Genomic DNA, 6,986 nt, shown 5'->3' with positions numbered 1-6,986 from the left:
GACGAACTTAGCTTGAAGCCTGCCGGAGAAAGTCAACTAGCCTGTAAGAAAACAAACTCCTACCATTGGGGGAGAGATGGAGACCATCCCGCCGCAGGACGCCCTCTGCTCTGAAGTGTGGGTCGTGGTCCAGGAAGCCAAATCCAGTGTGACCAACTCCAGAGGTGCCAGTTCACCTCATGGATGCAGGCACTCTGCCACTGATTGCTTCCACTAACTGGGAGGAGGGACAAAAAGACCACCTGGGCCCCCAACTCTCTAAGTTTGGCCCCCAGAACCATGTAGTCATCCATGATCTGGTCCGGACTACTCCAGGACGCATCGTTGGTTCCCACATGGATGAGGACCATAGGATAGTAGTTGGAAGAATGGATGAGGTCAGTGATCTTCCCTGTGTCCCCAATCTTGGCTCTTGGGAGACAGTACACTTCTCTCACATTGGGGTCCAGGCAGCAGATGGGTCCCTCTGTTCCTCTGAGGAGGGAGTCCCCTATGATGATGACCCGCCGTCTCTTCCTCTGGGTCACCGGATGATGCTCAAGAGGTACAGATTCCGGCTTGTTGGATGAGAGCGTGGCTTCCTCCCTTCCTCCTTCCTCGTGCCCAGTCTCCTCCAGTGCTGCCAGGGCCACATACCTGTTCCCCAGCTGTACTGGGGTGACAGTTGATGCAACTACACGCCACCTGCAATGCCGCCTAGCCCTGGTGGTGACAGTCCTCCATTCACCTCCTGCAGACTCCTGGGTGGTGACAGCCTGAGGGGACAAGCCCTGCAAAGAGAGAAAGTACCCGTCAATCTCATCCTCCACGGCCCTGATTCCCTGCAGCCTGCTCACCTCTGCCTGGAGCTCTCTCACCTGCCCCTCCAGCGCTGCAATCCTGGCACAGGTGGGACAGGTGAGAGAAGCCCCCAAGCCCATGTCCTCCACTGGCCCCAGGGACCAAGCCAGGCAGCCCCCACAGGCAGGTGGCCCCACTTGCATGGAAGCCTCATTGGTCCCCGGGCCAGGAGGCAGCTGTGGGGCAGGAACCCTGGCTGCACTCCACATGACAACTCCCATGCTCTCATCCCCACTCACTTACCTGGAAATGACTGCTGCTGCTGCTTCTGCTGCCGCCATTGGCTCTTCCGCTGCCTGCGGCCTCTCGCGTGCCTCCCTGTACGAACTCCGGTGCAAACTCCGGCGCACCCCTAAGGAACGTGCCTGTTTGTGCTCCCCATTTGTGTGGCTCCCACCCGGCACAGCTAAATGGGGTCAAGCGGGGAAAGAGTCCTTTGCCCGATCACCCGCACCTGGCCCCACTCGCTCCCTTCCCTGGCTTACCTCCTCATTGCCGCAGCTGTCCCTCAGTTGCAGATCGCTGCTGCTGCTGTTGTTCAAGCTGGTGCTGCTGCTGCTGCTGCTGCTGCTGCTGCTGCTGCTGCTGCTGCTGCTGCCGCTGCCACTGCCACTGCCGCCTCAAGGGTCAGGGGACACCGGGGGCACGTGCACTCCCTCCAGCGTCCTCAGCAGAACTCCTATTCCATCATGCTCAATTTCCTGAAAAATTGTTAATGCAAAAGGGAGGGAGGTGTCATTATTCCTTGCTGTTTTTGTGACTCAGTCTTAAGGACAAGATGCATTTACAGGAGTGGATGCATTAATAGATTTTCACAGATGTAGACAGGATGGAATAGAATCACACTGTGATTCTATTCACCACCACCACCATCTAATTCACCTGTGATCAGCCACCTAAGTCCACTTAGATGAATCAGCACTATGGCCCTATGATTCAAAAGAGAAGTAGGTTAAAACAATCTAACAAAATGGTATGGGTTCACTGCTTTTAGGATAATTTCGTTAAAGTGGAAAATAAATTTCAAATGAAGACAAGATCTTAGTTGTAAGTCCTATTCCATTTATTTTCCTAAGTGGTTGCAGGTGCAAGTGTACTTGAGCTAAGTGAGCATGCTCTGGGTATATAGCTATATAGCCAAATGAGATATCCCAGTCATGCTTGTAAGGCTGGGTAAAGTCCTAAATTGTAACCACTTGTATAATACCTAACTTGCAGCCTGGTTGGTAGGGCACTTTTTTGGAAGCAGGTCAAAACCTAAATAAGAGGTCCCGGAATCTGGATCCTGTGCTTTATAGGCAAGCGACCTAGCCACTGGACTATTGAGTAAAAACATGGGAAATAGACAAGCTAGAATGTCAAACTGTGTTCAAGTGTCCCAAAGTACAATTATTCAGCCTCATTGATGTCATTTATGTACATACAGTGAAATAGCCCTTAGTCTTTTTTGGGAGTCTTTTCAGTTCTGGTTTTGGAGAAGTACATAACAGCAGTACTACCCTGGCGTGTCTAATTCTGAGAGACCATATTCCATGACAGCTAAAGTATCTTTAAAAAGCCCCCAGCAATTGGCCAAAGGAATAGACAACTCATGGACAAACCAGCAACACAAGGTTTAATTGCAGCAGATGAAATAACATTTCTAGAAACTGTGCCTTAAAGCACAGTGTTTCTCTTCTCCATTAAGTCTCTATACCATATTAAAGTAAATGTATTTAAGAGGTGTGTGACCTCACAAAACACAGAAATTAAAATAATGGTTAAAATGCTACCTTATTTACACAGAGTCCCTGGGGAGTAAAAAAAAAACGGTGCAGGAAGAATCAATAATAATTGTACATCTGCAATGTGCTGAGTCCTCTCGTAGTAAATACCAGTCTCCAGGACTTTAGTTGTATCAAACAAAGAATGATAGTTTCCTTCTGTAGCTGAAGAAGCAAGAGCCTAGATATCTTTAGGCTTTCCTTGTGGGGTTTTTCACCAGATTCCTATGCTATCTTATGCTTAATCATAGAAAAGTATTAGAAAAACATCATTAATTTTTTCCTGGTTTTTTAAACGGGCTAAAATACGGAGCTCAATACTCATCCAAACCACACAACTGCTTGGATAAATACTACTTAATCCCTCCATAACGATGCCCCTGCTTTTTGGTTATTATTACCAAAGAAGTGAAGGATCAGATCTTGTGCATGTTACCAGGTTCTGGCAGCAGGACTATGCTGTCTGGGATGTGAATAGATCACACCTTATTGTCAAAATAGGAATGCTGGTAAAATCCCTGATACAAACACAACTCTGATGGCAGAAGGTCTCTACTAGTAAAGTATCCTCATGTTGGGGAAACTGGTGTAGCTCCAGTACTAGCAAAAAGTCTTCTGCTGGCAGAATTGTATCTATATCTGGGGACCTGACTGTCATAGCACTGATAATATAATTCAAGTGGGAGCATCCCATTGTGTAGACCAGGTGCTGCCAGTACACAGGGCAGTGTACTGGCACCAGCAGTCACATCAGGCTGACAGAAGTGGTAATGGCTACTATTTTTGCCATGCTCCTCCCAGTTCAGTGCCCAGGGCTTAGTCCCCACTTGTGGCCCTTTAGTTACACTAGTGGTACAGATTAAGAGTCAGTCTACACATCACCCTATGGTGACAAAGTGATGCACTATGTTGCTGTATGGCGTACTACGGTGATGTAGCGATCACGTGTGTCTACATGTGATCACCAGCTATGTTGCCATAGTGGTGCACTTTCCCGGTATAGTGCACTACTATTCCTGGCCCTTTCCCTCTACACCTTGTAATGGGTGCAAACAGATGTAAATACAATTTAAGCTACAAAGTCTATCTTGACAACACACAGCTATAACTCTTATAAGGACCTGTGTCCTTTCATGAAGCTTTAAATCTCTACCTGCCATCTCCTGGCTGTCCATAAGTTTAAGTCTAGCCCAAAAAGGTATGAAAATGCCAAAATAGTATTTAATATTCCCCCCTAAACACTATCCTAACCTACTGTCTCACTTGCTGCTGGCAAAACCATCATCTTCCCTGTCACTCAGACCCATAACCTGGGCCCATAACATTTCCAAACCCTTATACCAGGGAATTGAACAAATTCTGAAACTGCATTTGAATGATGTCTCCAAAATATGGCCTCTCTTCTCCCTATATATAAATGAATCTCTTATCTCTTTTTTCACAAAACTTCAGCAACCTTCTCCTCTCCAGCCATTAGAAATCCCATTTTCCCCTATTGAGTCTTATCAGTTTGTGGTTTCCTTGCAGTTTTCACAGTCATTCACTAGAGGCAGAATCATGGTGAGATGAGAAGCTCTATTGCTTTCATGAATTTCAGCTCTCCCTGGGGGACCACCACTCAGATGAGTGCCTGCCCCATTGCCTCAGGGGCATAGGTGATGCATAGGGAGGACATGGGGGGAGGGGGGGCGGACATATGCTCCACCCCTGAGATTGGCCACCACCAAAGCCGCTGCTGGATTCTGTGGGTGGTTGCTGCTTGACACCCCCCACTGCCTCCAGCGTCTGTGGGTGCTCTCCGCTCGCCACTTGCCAACACTGAAGCCAGCATCTGTAGGCAGTCTCCACTCACTGCCGTGGTTCCTTCCAGTCTCAGGAGGCACCAGTCATTCATGCTCAGGCTGTTCAATTATCATCTGTGATGGAGAAAGTTAACATTGTGTACCCTTTCAGTTACCATGTACTCCAAATGCAGTCAGCTAATCTACCGTGTACTGTATCATTACTGTATCATTACTAGGTACCCACCAACTGCTGCAGTTGTCAGACCAGTTTTAGGACCACTGCCTCTTGCATAAAATATGAAGGTGTAGCATGAAGTGTAATATCTAGATTTTCAGAATGGTATGTCAGGTAGTGGTCTGGGGGCTAAATAAGTCACCTCTCTTTCTGATATCAGCTCCCTTCTACCTCTTATGGGATCACCGAGACAGACTGCGTCTTATGGTCCCTGTTGGCTTCTGGCATCTGAATGGGACAGGTCAATGGTACAAAATCTTAGACTAATATTTTTCTCTTTCATTGGAAACCTATTAACTTTGTTGAGCCTTTCACCATGGCATAAAACCATCAGAATTTGGTTCTGGCTCAACATTAAAAGAATTAATTTTGCTTTTAAATGAATAAAAACAGGCATCCTACAGTTTTATGAAAAACCTCTTAATTATCCCATCTGTAGTAAAACATCATTTATCAGCTGATTCATGAAGACTAATCTTCTTTAGCAGCCTGCTACATCCTCACTGATTTAAAATACTGCTCTGTGCCCTGCTCTAGCCCATCTGTTCAGGGATATATATATGCTCCACATTGCTTTCCTTCTTTTGAGTGAAATGTCAAATGCTTTTTTTGTGTGATCATATTTCTGCCTTTCTTGTCCATCTATAGTTTTGAGAAGGAGAATTTTAAATTAAAAAATAAAGGATGGCTGTCTCTATATGCAGCTGTAAAGAAAGCAGAGAAAAGGAAAATATTCAGACCACTTCTGAGGACAAGCCATAACCTTAAATAAGGCTTCTGTAATGCCAATTCACTGTGACTCATGTAGTTTAGATCTACAACTAATACACTATTTGAAAATGTACCCACTGCTGAGATGACTTTCAAATAGGGAGGCAGAATAGTGAGTACTTGATAGGACAAGACATGAGATGAATTACTGAAATGTGTGATAAAGAGTTCTCAGCCTCTACAATTTGCCTGTCAAAACTGAAGCTTTTAATCAATTTAATCAGTGTAACAATATATTAGCTCAGCAGCCTGCCATCTCAGCATGTAATTTTAACTATAAAGAAAATTCCACAAACATTATAAAACCCAAAGTGCTCTTTAAAAATGTCTCTTAAATATAAACAAGGTTTTTAATAGCCTGTGTCAGCATAACTAGAACAATAGAAATGTAATGAAGAAGCTCTTTTTCCCAAAAGGATTCTACAACACTTGCTAGAGAACCCAGTTACACTGCATATTCTTCTGTGATGGTGATGTTTAACCTTGATTTATTTTCTTCTCTCCAGGATCTCACTAATTCTCATGTATCGTAGAACTACTTTAATCTTCATTAGCTCTCCTAGGGTGCTGAAATCATCCATTCCTATTCTAGCAATATACAGGCGTAAGCAATAAAATACAAAGAATGCTATAAGACAATACAAAAGGATGGAAAAGAATCTAAGTCTCAAACCACAATATTAATGTAGGAAAGTATTGTTGTGAATTGTCAACTACACAGAAAGAAAGTGGAATAATCATTTTAGCCTTCTTTTACTTTCTTATATTTTTTTTAAAGAAAAATTATCTTTAACATTTTCCATGTTTTCAGCTTCACAACGATTCACTCTAAAAACCCCCTAGGTTTCCCACATGCATACAACAAAAACATCATAACTGAAAAAACACAAATACTTTTAAAATTTCTGCCACAAAGTTACAAAATTGGTTCCACACTCAACCCAGTGGAGATTTAAGCTATCAGTGCATTACCCATATTTGAATGAGTCCCCAATTTAAAAAATGAGCAAGTACCATCAGACATCCTAAATTTCTATTTATAATGCCCAGTAGTCACTCTTGAAGTTAGAACATTCTGTAGTCTGTGAAACTGCATGTCAGGCTGATATCTCTGAACATTTATATATGTAGGGGAGTGGCTTATTTTCTACTTCTTCATTCTTAATATATCTGGATGAAAAATGTTGATCTATGCAGTGCTGGAAGCACATGACCTTACCTCCTGCACTTATCTGTCTTGCTATGATTTGTATTAGCAAATTGCCCATCAAGAATGAGGAGGGATGGGTAGGGATGGAGCACCACCACCCACCACCACATGCCCCCACTGCCTCTCAGGAGTGGGGGGCAGGAAACTTGCCCTGCCATCCCCTCCAACCCCTTCTGCCAGCACTCTGCACTGCTACCACCTCCAAGAAGCAGGCCCATGGGGGGTTGGGACGAGGCCAGCAGTGCTAACCTTGCTCCCCTGCTCTGTCTCCACCATCATGATGGCACTGCACCATCCCTGCCACCATCTCCATCCCCCTCTGCCACCATCCTGGCCTGCTGCCTCCAAGCTGGAAAAATTCCAAGAGTTACCTCCCCCACCCC

Source organism: Crocodylus porosus, unplaced genomic scaffold, assembly GCF_001723895.1.
Source record: "Crocodylus porosus isolate Cpor-Errol unplaced genomic scaffold, CroPor_comp1, whole genome shotgun sequence".
Lineage (NCBI taxonomy): Eukaryota > Metazoa > Chordata > Crocodylia > Crocodylidae > Crocodylus > Crocodylus porosus.
Note: the sequence above shows the minus strand (reverse complement) of the source record.